Genomic DNA, 13651 nt, shown 5'->3' with positions numbered 1-13651 from the left:
TTCCTTACTTCTGCCTCAGCTTCCCTGGCTTTCTCAAGACTTAATAGTTCAAAACCCCATCTTTTGCAGGAATGCTTTCCTGAGTCCCCCCTGTTGTGTTTTCCTCTGATATTATCTCCCGAATACTTTCTCTATATATCTTGTAGGTACATAGTTATTTCATTCATCTTCCTCCATTACAATGTGAGTTCCTTGAGGCAGAGACCATTGTTTTTGCCTTTGCTTCTAAATAATTCTTTTGAAAATGCAATGTCAAGGGGCAAGCTAGGTAGTGCAGTGGATAGAGCACCTGCCTGGATTCAGGAGCACCTGAGTTCAAATCTGACCTCAGGACACTTGACACTTACTAGCTGTGTGACCCTGGGCAATATCACTTAACCCTCAGTGCCAAGCAAAAAAAAAAAAAAAGAAAGAAAGAAAGAAGAAAGAAAAGAAAAAGAAAATGCAATGTCTCTCATGAGAGATGATGAGGGAAGGAAGGAAGCATTTTTTTTGCAGGGCAAATGAGGGTTAAGTGACTTGCCCAGGGTCACACAGCTAGTACGTGTCAAGTGCCTGAGATCGGATTTGAACTCAGGTCCTCCTGAATCCAGGCTGGTTCCTATCCACTGCGCCACCTAGCTGCCCTTGAAGGAAGCATTTTTTAAAAAATTTATTTATTTGTTTGTTTTGGCTGGGCAATGAGGATTAAGTGACTTGCCCAGGGTCACACAGCTAGTGTCAAGTGTCTGAGGCTGGATTTGAACTCAGGTCCTCCTGAATCCAGGGCTGGTGCTTTATCCACTGTGCCACCTAGTTGCCCTGAAGCATTTTTAAAGAACCTAGTACATGCCAGGAACTTGCTAAGCACTTTAACAGATATTATCTCTCAGGCAATCCTTTGACATGGGTGTTATTATTATCCCCATTTTGCAGGTGAGGAAACCTAGACAGAGGTTAATGACTTGTCCAGGGTATCACCATTCATGTCTAATGCTGGATTTGAACTCAGGTCTTGACTGGAAGTACAGACCTCTATCCACTGTACTACCTAGCTTTCTCTAATAAGGGCCTGAACTTGGGTGGTAGCCTTGTGAGTGTCAAGAAAGGGATGAAGAATTGGTAACTGATTGGACATGGGAATGAAGGAGAGGGATGATTGTGAGATTGTGACCTGCTTGACTGAGTAACCAGTGTGCACTCAACTAAAATAGGGGTAAATGAGTAACTTCTCTTTGCATATGTGAAATTTGATATGCCTTTAAGTGAATATGTTTGGAAATGTCTGACAAATAACTAGTAGAGCAGTACTGGAGCTCAAGAAAGAACTTATGTCTAGATATATAGACCTGGGATTCATTTTCATAGAGGTAGTTATTTCATAGAGAATCATACCCATTAAAACTCATCTAGAGATAAGGAATGTAGAGAGAAGAGACTCAGGACAAAGCCTTGGAGGACAACAAAGGCAACTGAGAAGAGGTGAGACAGGGTTGAAAGAGACCTGTAATAGAACAGGGGCCCTCCTCCCAGTCTAGAGATGAAATGGTCATTTTTCTAGAGGATGAAGAGAACATTAGAAACTATCTAAACTTAGGGGCAGCTAGGTGGTGCAGTGGATAAAGCTCTGGGACTGGATTCAGGAGGACCTAAGTTCAAATCTGGCCTCAGACACTTGACACTTACTAATTGTATGACCCTGGGCAAGTCACTTAACCCTCATTGCCTTACAAAAAAAATTTTTTTTAATTAAAAAAAAAAGAAAAAGAAAAGAAAACTGGGGTGGCTATATTTAGGAAAATCAAGGCAAGGGAGGGCGCCTTGACTTCCTGGGGGATGCCTCTTCTTCCCCCATTCCTGGGAACTTTCTTTTCCTTTCAAAGCTTATTTTTCCTCTTAAAGTTGTTTTAAACTTTGCTGGGGACATAGGGATACCAACCCTATCCCACCTATACCTAAACTCTACCATTATGCCTTCTGGCATTCTCTTATATTTTAACAAATTGACCAGAGAGTGTTCCTGTTCCACTCAGGATGAAGTAATCAAAGGTCCCTAGTCCTTCCAAGCATCCCTTTTGTCCCAAACTCCTTCCACCCCTACCCTCACTTTCTTCTGGAGAGTTTAAGCAGCTTGGGAAAACAAAGAAAATTCTTGGGGATGGCAGAGCCATTCCCAGTAAATCATACCTCCCTTACTTATCTTTTCCTTTTCTGAAATCCCTCCTGTACATTCTCTCTCCCCACTACAGACTATGCTGAAAGACTTAAGAGAACTCCTAAGCAAGGATTCATTTCTGAAATTGGGGTGCATATTCAGAATCCTTCCTGTGTCTTCTCCCTCACAGAGAAGCCTTTATTGGTAACAAAAAGAAACTAAGTTCAGAAAGTAAAGTGACTTGCCCACCATCACACAAGTAGGTCAGGATTTGAACTCAGATAATTTGAATTCAATTTCAACCACACTGCCTACCCATTTAACCATTTTGAAGCACCTTTTGACATCTCCTCAATTTACAGGAAATGTTCCTCAGACGAGGTTCAAGTTAGCTACTCTGGTTCTAGGTACTCTGTGGGTCCATATCTACTTAAAATTATACTCCATGAGTCCTACTGATGGGTCTAACTTTAAACAAACAACAAAAAATTGATTAGTCCAAAGCAAAGATAGCTGATACACAACACAGGAAATGAAGAATATTGTAATGGAGGATTGGCAATATGGGTAGAATGCTCCAGGTGGGAGCTCTCCAAGTGGAGAAAATAAGACTGCTTCTGAGAGAGTCGGGATCTCCGGTAAGGGAAGTGCCTTGGAGGGATGTCTAGACATTTTGTAACTTGTTTTGGTCTGCTGATTGTGTGATGAATAGAAGGCTCTTTAACTGAATGTGGAAATATTCAAAAGTCCGTAGTCCAGCTTTCCCATGTATCTCGTACCTAAGTGCTTCCAGCAGCTATTTGGTCTTTTGGACTACTTCATTCAAAGTGATCATTGAGAGATAATGCTGGGGGCAGCTAGGTGGTGCAGTGGATAAAGCTCCGGGACTGGGATTCAGGAGACCTGAGTTCAAATCCAGCCTCAGACACTTAACACTTTACTAGCTCGTGTGACCCTGGGCAAGTCACTTAACCCTCATTTGCCCTAAAGAAAAAAGAAAAAAAAGAGAGAGACAATGCTATAAGGGTAAGGCACATGCCCCCAAGAAGCAGGCCTCAGTACTTGGCCTCTATGTTTGTTCTGTTCCCTTTTAGGTGAAGGGAGTGAAGTTTCTGACTTTATGAGTTTCAAAATGTCAGGAGAGTGACCACAGAAACCTGGAAGTTATATTCCAAAGCCAGGTTTTTACAGTCAACCCAGCACTGATGGTCAGGGAGTAAACTTTAGGAATGACCTTCTGATTTCAGGCCGTGGAAGCTGAGATGAGGACTCATTCAGGAGTCATGCTGTATGACATGTTATGTAGGAACTGAGCCAAGTTTTGAGCTTATTTCCAGAAACAGAAGTAGTAATATGGTGGAGGATATACTCCTGAGGTGTTGGGGGAAATGCATGTTTATTCTTGCTATGCCTTTGAAGTAAATATAAATAAACCCTTTGTAAAAACATCAATGTTAATGTGTTAAATGGAATTGGGGCCACTACACACTAGCAATTAAGGGGGGAGCACACCTGATTGGAATGTTAGTCAATGTCAGTAAAAGAGAGAATTCCAACCCCTCAGGGTACATTAGAAAGAACCCTAAGGGGCTGAGATAGCTTGCCTAACTCTAGGAAAGCTAGTTAAAGGTCTAAGCTACATAACAGAAAATATTTCCCTGGGGCACACATAGTGAGGGGAAAAGGACACACACAGGGAACATAGCATCCAGAGGCTTGTATAGAGAGGTAAGTTATACTTGCTGATGCTTTAGGGCCAATGATATATTCTTGTGTGTGTGTGTGTGTGTGTGTGTGTGTGTGTGTGTGTGTGTGTGTGAGGCAATTGGGGTAAGTGACTTGCCTAAGGGTCACACAGCTAGTAAGTGTTAAGTGTCTGCAGGCTGGAGTTGACTCAGGTCCTCCTGACCAGGGCTGGTGCTCTATCCACTGGTGCCCACCTAGCTGCCCCCCAATGATATATTCTTATCAGGTCTGTTCCCTACTGTTCTTCACTGTTACACTCTCTTTGCCAGAAAGAAGTTGCTCCACCAATGAATAGTCTTTGTCAGATGCTGTCAGATATGGCTTCATTGGGCATAGATGATTGTAAAGCTTATCTCTGCCTTCCAGCTTCAGGCTGAAGCTAAAAGTCCTTGGCTATAGTACTATTTTCTTCCTCAGTCAATAAACATTTATTAAGTGCCTACTATATGCCAATCATTGTGCTAAGGGTTTCCTCATGAGAAGAGTGGACTCTGCCATGCTCTTTTAATTTAAAACTCTCAAGGCTTTATATAGCTCTTTTAGAAAAGCAGAAGCTCTCAGCCAGAGATAACAACAGTCTTCCTAGAGGGAAAAAACCTTTTCCAGCTTTTTTTTTTCATTTAAGGGATGGCTTCTCTGTTCCTGAAAAGTTTTAATCTACTACAATCTTTCATCTCTAGCCAAAGATTATTTGTCATAGGCACCAAGCTCTTTAAGGGAGCAGGGTCCTCCCAAGAAGTATTTAAATGCTTCTATTTTTCAAACTATACTTCCTGATCCATAGCTTAGGTCAGATAATCTCACAGTAGTAGCCCTGGGACAAAGCCAAAAATTGGAGGCAAAGCCTCAGAATTCCTGAGACTCCTGCTTGGCTATAAGACCGGACCAAGGACTCACCATCTGCCCTGCAGACTGTGATTGCTATACTCCTTGACTTTCTTCCTTTTTAAACTGACTGGAACTGTCCAGGCAGAAGATTATTTTCCTAATTACCATACCTTACTCCTTCAACCCATCTGGTAAATATTTTAAAATTTTGAAAAAATTATGGAGGACAAACTTTTTAATTTAATGTGCATTAATATTTTATCCAGGGGAGGGGACGCTAAGTGGTGCAGTGGATAAAGCACCAGCCCTGGATTCAGGAGGACCTGAGTTCAAATCCAGCCCTCAGAACACTTGACACTACTAGCTGTGTGACCCTAGGCAACTCACTAAACAACAACAACAGCAACAACAAAAATTTATCCAGGGGCAGCTAGGAGGAACAGTGGATAAAGCACTGCCCTAGATTCAGGAGGACTGAGTTCAGAATCCGGCCTTGGACACTTGATACTTACTAAGCTGTGTGACCTTGGGCAAGTAACTTAACCCTCAGTGCCCCACCAAAAAAAAAAAAAATAAGAGGGTGGGAATGTTATGGGAATGCAGTGGGACCCCAAGAAACGTAAGATCCCAACCCCCAAGGCATCCCTGAAACTCTCCCAGGGAGAGTAATTCTGCCTGCCCACCTCAGGAATGGGGGGTCGCCGAAACAAGACTCTGGAATACTGATATGCAAGATATGGGATGGGTGCTGCATATCTTAATGATGTCCCATTATTCCAAAATCCCCTCCCTGTTGTTATATTTCCCTCCCAATTCTTTGTCCTGGTAAAATATACGAAAGACAGGGTGCTAGGTGGCGCAGTGGATAGAGCACCGGCCCTGGAGTCAGGAGTACCTGAGTTCAAATTCGAACCTCAGACACTTAACACCTTACTAGCTGTGTGACCCTGGGCAAGTCACTTAACCCCAATTGCCTCACTTAAAAAAAAAAAATACAAAAGGAACCAGTCTTCTCGTACAGTGGGATAGTCACCAAGGTGATCTGTTCCCCAGCCATATTTTCTCTCTCCTAATAAATCTCTTTTTATTAAAAAAAAAATTATCCATGGCTTTCTGAGTCTAGACAATCAACAAAACAATAAGTCAAGCCTGGATTAGAAGCATTTTGCCAGTTTTCTAAGTGTAATTGCTCACTTTAAAAATTTAACAATCTACTCCCTCACTGACTCCACCTCACCTGTGTCACTATCCCCAACTATACCTGATCCTTCCATTAGCCTTCTGTGATTCTTTATATTGTTAACAAATTGACCTTCATATAAGACCCTCCCTCCAGAAATTAATTTTTTTTATTAAATTTTATTTCTTTTAGTCAGCAAAAATCTGCCGTCTCTCCCTGTCACCCCACCCAATTGAGAGATGAAAGAAAAAAAAAACTGTTATAAACAAGTATGGTCAAGTGAAACAAATTCCTGAATTGGTCATGCCGTGTGTTGTATGTTTGTAACATATATGTCATACGTCTCATTCTGTTGACTAGGTACCTGTTGAATGGGTGATTGTGGAAATGTGGGCTCCTCTCAGTGGATTGGAGCTGTCTGGGAAACTAATTATAGGTTATTTAATGTCCCGGGGATTAGAATAGAAGCAGATGCTAATATCCACAAATGGGGGTTAAGTTCAAATAAGAGAGTTTCTCAAAGAAGGTTCCCACTAGAATTAATGCGGAGGGACGGGATGCTGTGTTGATTGACTAGCCAGAGGGAGGACCATCCCTGTTAGGGATGGGAAGAAGATAAAAGGCAGGCCTACAAGCCTGCACGTAGGTTAGATCTGCTAGGGACTGGCCCCTTCTCACAAGAATGAAAATAAATAAGCTTTTTGACACATCCCCCATGCTGGAGTTCCAGAGATTTTGAGTGATATTTCTCACAGTGATTATGCAGATAGGAGTTCTAAAATCTTTTGAAATTATTTATCTTTATCCTATTTTTGTCATTGTATAAATTATTCTCCTATTTCTGTTTCCTTCACCTTTATCCATTATACAAGTCTTCCCATGTTTCATCTCCTTGATCATTTTTCACAACTTAATAGTATTCCATCATATTCATATCACTGTAAAAACATCACATAAGTAGTTCTGCCATTCTCCAATGAATGGACACCCACTCAGATCTCATTTTTATGCCACCCTCAAAAATCTGTAAATATTATGTATATCTTTAGTTAAAAGTTTATTTTGCTTAGGACTCATCTTCCTTAATCTATATTTCCTCTAACTTCCCTTTCTCCCTTTTCCCTTCTCCTCTTTCCCTTTTGAATAAAAATTTATTTCTGTACCCAACTCTGTGTGTGTATGAGTGTTTCCCTTCTTTGACCAGTTCAGATGAGAGTGATGGTTCAAGTATTAGCCATTCTCTGCGTCCCCTCCTCATCTGTACAGATTTCTACTTTTGAACCTTAATTATGTGAGATAATTTCCCTAACCGTCCTTCCTCTTTCTCCCCACCATTATTCATCCTCTCCTCCTTTCCATTTTTCTCTTAAAATCATGAAGACATAAATAAACTATTCCCAGGACATCTGTCTAATTAGACTCTCTATGACCCCTGATGATAATAGGTTTTCAAACCATGTACAACTTTTCATATAAGAATATAAGCAGTTTATCTTTGTTTTAGTCCTTAATGGTTTTCTCCTATAGTTATGTTTTTGTGTTTCTATTAACTCCTGTGTTTGAATTATGGGTTTATGAAGCTCTGGTCTTTTCATCAGGAATTCTTAGAAGTCTTCTATTTCATTAAAAATCCATTTTCTACTGTATAAGATTATATTCAATTTTTCTGGATAACTTATTCTTGGTTGTAAGTCCTGGGAATATTATATTCCAAGTTCTCTACTCATTTATAATTTATAATCATGTGTGATCCTGACTGTTGCTCCTCAGTACTGAATTTTTTCTTTCTGGTTACTTGAAATATTTTTTTCTTTAATGTGGAAACGAATTTGGCTGTTTTGGGGAGTTTTCATTTTGCATTTTTTTTCTTCAGAAAGTGACAGGTGGATTCTTTCTAGTTCCATGTTGCTCTCTGGGTTTTAAGAATCTGGGGTAGTTCTCTTGAAATATGATATCTAATGGATGATGTTTTCCACATCTAGAAAAGGACTATAGAGTCTGGGGGGTTTTTTTGTTTGTTTTTGTGGTCAATGAGGGTTAAGTGACTTTGCCCAGGTTCACACAGCTAGTAAGTGTCAAGTGTCTGAGGCTGGGTTTGAACTCAGTTCCTCCTGAATTCCAGGGGCCAGTGCTTTATCCACTGCGCCACCTACCTGCCCAGACTATGGGGTCTGAATGCAGATCAAAGCATACTATTTTCACTTTTGTTGGTTTTTTGGTTCTCTTCCTTTCTTCTGTGAGTTTTTCCCTTTTTTCTGATTCTTCTTTCAGCAACATGACTAATGTGGAAATATGTTTAACATGATTGTACTGTATAACCAATATTAGGGGAGAGAGAAAAACTTGGAACTCAAAATATTACAAAAATGAATGTGAAAACTATCCTTTGCATGTACTGGAAAAATAAAACAAATACTATTAAAAATGAAATAGGATATCTAGGTTCTATTTTTTGGTTATGGTTTTCAGTCTTCCAAAGTTTCTTAATTTTCTCTCCTTGATCAGTTTTCCAGATCAGTTGTTTTTACTCACATTTTCTTCTATTTTTTTTCATCTTTTGACTTCATTTTATATTTTCTTGTGGTCTCATAGAGTCATTAACTTCTATTTGTTTTATTTCTAATTTCAGGAAGTTTATGATTTGGCAAGGTTTGATACCTCTTCTGCCAAGCTTTTTTTTTTGTTTGGTTGGGTTTTTTTGGTGAGGCGAGTTGGGGGTTAAGTGACTTGCCCAGGGTCACACAGCTAGTAAGTGTTAAGTGTCTGAGGCCAGATTTGGACTCAGGTCATCCTGAATCCCAGGGCCGGTGCTCTATTCCACTATGCCACCTAGCCGCTTTCTGCCAAGCTTTTAATTCCTTTTCTGATTCTTTCTGTCCATGCCTTTCATTTATTTCAATTTTTTCCTCTAGTGTTCTCATATAAAAAAAAAATCTCAATTTTTTTTAAACCCTTTGCTTCATTTCTTGCTAGGAATTTCCATTGATTTGTATTCCAAGTTGTATTTTTCTTTGAGGCTGTGCTTATAGAGTAATCTGGGTTTTTGTCTGAACATCACTAGTACCAAAATAGCTTTTTATGGTGAGATTTATTTTGGTTTGTTCATTTTTCTAGTCTACTTTCTGACTTCTAACTTTATGTTAGAACCAGATCTTATCTTTTCTGGATGAAAGTTATGGGCCAGTCTTTTTGCTACTTTCTTGGGGTATTGAGAATTCTGTTATTCTAGGATCCTTCTCTTCCCCCAACCCCATCTGTGTGGAGAGTCAGTACCATTTCATGTGGGTGCTCTGTCCAAAGGAAGTATAAATTTTGATTGCTTATATTTTCACAAGGTATCTTAGGGTGTGGGAGCTAGATTTTTTCTTCCCTTGTATCCTATCTTTTTTTTCTTGTTTGTTTTTTAACTGAGACAATCAACCCTGTTTTTTCATGTAGTTTTCATTTTTGATTTCTTGAAATACAACTCTGGAAACCAGGCTTTGTTAAAGCCTTTTGTGATTCAAATGGAGTTACAGACCATGCCCTTAAATCCAAATCATTCTGGCTTTCACTGAATGGCCAATAATAGGTCCTAGCCCAAGCTTCATTTGTTCATTGTTTGGGTTTTGGTGCTTCAGAATAAGTGTAAATATAGCAATTGTTTCTATTCTGGCAAAAACTCTGAGGTTCCTTCCCTTCTTTTTGAAGGTACCCCATCTTATTACCTAGCCCATCTTTTGCTCCAATTCTTAGCCAGTCTCTCAGTTACTGAATGGGCATTGTATCAAACAAACTAAGCCCTAGGAAAGATATTAGCTCAAAAAGGCCAAGGTCTTCCACCAATATCCAGGCTATTGCCAGTCATCTTGACCTATGGACTCCTTGCCATTGGACTCCAATGTTCTGGAGAAGAGAGTGAGGTTGATGACTTTGCACAGCCCTGACTCACTTAAATCCATTTACTTGCAAGCAAGACATTCCTCTCCTGATGTCACTGGTCCTCTTTTGAGAATGAAGGATGAACAACAATTCCAGACACTTAGAGATAGTTCAAGACTGAGGATCTACGGACTTTCAGTGCTTCCAAAGTGGTCTGATCAAGAGTAAATCTGATCACTGCCCTTTTGATGTGAGCTCTGCAAGTTCCTGAACCTGGGCTTGGGCTAAGCAATAGCTGAAAGCTCTGCTGGTTTAGAAAACAATGATAGGATAAATAAATAGGAAGAAAAACCATCTAGCCCCACACCCAAAACAGAACTCTAGGGTCCTTTGGTCTGACATTCCGCCACTGTTAATTCTACTCCAAGTATCTGACTTTGTCAGTAGCTGGAAATGAGACCCTATTCCATTCTGTCTCTCTGAACTAGGTAGTAAGCAACAGAACTCCACAGTTGGCACCTATTCCTGAACTTTGCACAGGTTTAGGCCCTTCTGTGCTAGATCTGGGACTCTTTCTTGTCCTGCTGCCAGCCTAGACCCATCGTCCACAGACTTCGGTCTGTCTCCCTATGCTAACCATGGCTGGAAAAAGGATTCATTGTGATTAAGATATTCTATTTGCCTTGCATGTGACTCATGTTTCTTGTGCTTGAGCACACACACACATAAACACACATTTATGTGTTTGTTTTTCCCCCATTAGATTGTAAATCCCTTAAGGGTAGGGATTATCTTTTGTATTCCAGTACTTAGCATAGTACCTGCCACAGAGTTAGGTGTTAATAAATGTTTATTGATTGATTGATTGATTGATTTTCCAATCAAGATTCAGTCTGGTGCCTTTTTGTTTTTTTTTGTTTTTTTTTGTTTTTTTGTTTTTTGCGGGGCAATGGGGGTTAAGTGACTTTTCCAGGGTCACACAGCTAGTAAGTGTTTAAAGTGTCTGAGGCCGGATTTTGAACTCAGGTACTCCTGAATCAGGGCCGTGCTTTAACCACTGCAACATCTAGCTGCCACTTTGTTTTTGTTTTTTGGGTTTTTTTTTGTTTGGTGCCTTTTTTAGACCACAATGTACGTTGCCATCTTGGGTCTGTCTTCCCCTTCTCCTAAAATTACTTTATATACATTTCGTGTTTAATTTTCTATGTACATGTTGTTCTTTTCCCAATAGAATATAAGTTACTTTAAGGACAGTAGGGTTTTGTTTTTTTTATTATATCCCCAGAGCCTCATGTAGTACCTGGCATGTAGTAGGGTCTTTATTGAATTGAATGTTATAACTTCTCTATAATTTAGGATGAGTATTCGCTAGGTTTTAACCTTTGATGTTAGACTATAACCTCATCATTATCATCATCATCATTGTACATGGGGGGCATCTAGATGGTGCTACTGGGCTTGAAGTCAAGAAGACTTAAGTTCAAATCATGCCTCAGACACTGTGTCTTTAGGCAAGTCACTTACGCTCAGTTTCTCAACTGTATAAAATGGGGATAATTGCAACTACTTCCCTAGGGTTGTTATGAAGATAAATGGGATAATATTTGTAAAGTACTTAGCATAATGAAGACCCAGAGAAAAAGCTAAGCCTAGGGTGCAGAGTCCTATTTTTCCCCAGATTAGCCACATTCCTTAATAATCACATACCATATTTATTATATAGATATGATCAGCAAAGTCCTTTTTGGCTTTGGGCCCACCTTTATTATATGATTATAAACTTCTTTGGAGAGACTAGTAATGGGTCAATGTACCCAAAAGTCTTTAGTTATTTGTTTTTAATCTCAACTTAGCTCTAATATTTGGCTATAGTAGGTTATAGCATAGAATTTGGCTATAGGGGTAGCTAGGTGTCACAGTGGATAAATCACAGGTCCTGGATTCAGGAGGACCTGAGTTCAAATCCAGCCTCAGACACTTGACGCTAGCTGTATGACGCTGGACAAGTCACTTAACCCTCACTGCCCTGCCCCCCCAAAAGAATTTGACTATAGTAGGTTAAGTGTCCTTTCTTAAAATCCTTCCTAAGGATCCCTAGGTCTTACCAGCTGCCAGCCCTTTCTCTTAAATTTCTGGACTTTTCCGGTCGGTCCTGTAGCTGAATTCTTCATGTGTTCTTCCCTCACCTCAAGTAGCTAAGTATGGGTTACCTGAGAATAGACATTGTTTAATTTGTATTAGTACATAATAAACACAATAAATGCTTTTCACTGATTGATTGATTCATTTGTTTCTGCTTTTTCTTTGTTCTGATTCTGGATAGGCTATATCCCTGCCAAACTTTGCACGTTGGGAAAGTTCAAGAAGCTAAAGAGATGGAGGGAAAACTTTATGGGAAAGAAAAGTTTCCTGGGATGGAGGACAAAGGTGTTCCCAGGAAGGTGTAGCTCCATCACTGCCACCCTCCCCCACTTCCCCCAACCCCCAGCCTGAAGGGACCCTTTTCTTTGCTTTATTCCCAAGCCTGCTCCATTTCCCATGGCACTGGAATATTTACTGCTAGGATTCCCTAAAGAGCCATTCATGTCGGCACTGGACTCACCTTACTGAGGCAGGCCTAAATAGCCAACCCCATTCCTAGGTCCTGAGAAGGTCTTGGGCCCCACCAGCCTCTGTCCTTTATCCAAGGAGACCCAAGAAGACAATCAAGCAGCTCACCCAATGGAAGCCTACCTCTCTCTCCCTTCTCATCACTAGTCACCATCACTAATTCTTCCTGGCCATAGCTCCAGCCCACCACTAGATCCTCCTACCTGTGCCTTCTTCCTTAAAAGAATACAATCAGAAGTTCTTAAAAGGTTTCACTTCTGGGGAAACAACTCCTATGCCAATCTTCCATTGTAATAAATAACATTCAAGGGGGCCAGCTAGGTGGCACAGTGGATAAAGCACCGGCCCTAGATTCAGGAAGACCTGAGTTCAAATCCAACCTCAGACACTTGACACTTACTAGCTATGTGACCCTGGGCAAGTCACTTAACCCTCATTGCCCCACCCAATATACATACATACATATATATACATACATACATATATATACATACATACATATATATGCGTGTGTGTGTGTGTGTATATATATATATATATATATATATATATATATATACACCTTATGAAAGGGAGCATGGCATAGTGAATAGAGAATTCTTTTCCAAGTCAGGAAGAGGTGGTTTAGTCCCTTCCTCTGACACATGCTGATGGCTGGCTAATTGCCTTGGACAAAATACTAAAACACTTAACTTCCTCACACCTCTGGCAGCTCCCTAAGGTGCAGATTAGTTTCAGATGAACATTTGGTACAAGGAGTTTTCTTACTGAGAGTACTATATGCCATTGAACTCACAAGTTTCGTCCAAAGAAATTGTTTTATGTATTAGTTTCCCCAAATGTGAATAAAAAGGGGTCCACAGGTCCCATACAAATACTTAACATACTGGATACTGGGTGAGACATTCTTCATTTTACCCTGCATAAGATTGTAACATTACTTCTCAAGAGCAGCTACTATTCTTATAGGTTTTAAAGGTATATGTAGTCCAGTGGATCTGAACTCTTAAAACTATATCTCATGAGGTTCCACCATATGTGTCCCATTAATAGTAATCTATCAGACACAGCTCAAAGCAAAGCATCTTTACTAAGATGACAGATTAAAATAAGAGCCATAAAAATATTCTCTCTAAAACTGGGGCATACTCTCTCATAAATACACACCTCTATGGGGAGGATGAACATATATCTGTAATGAGAACACATTTGCAGCATTGGTGAGTAGTGAGATATTACATGTAGGGAATACTTTGGACCAAGGTAACTCACCCCTTCAGTACTCTAGGGTC

This window comes from Dromiciops gliroides, chromosome 2, assembly GCF_019393635.1.
Source record: "Dromiciops gliroides isolate mDroGli1 chromosome 2, mDroGli1.pri, whole genome shotgun sequence".
NCBI lineage: Eukaryota > Metazoa > Chordata > Mammalia > Microbiotheria > Microbiotheriidae > Dromiciops > Dromiciops gliroides.
Note: the sequence above shows the minus strand (reverse complement) of the source record.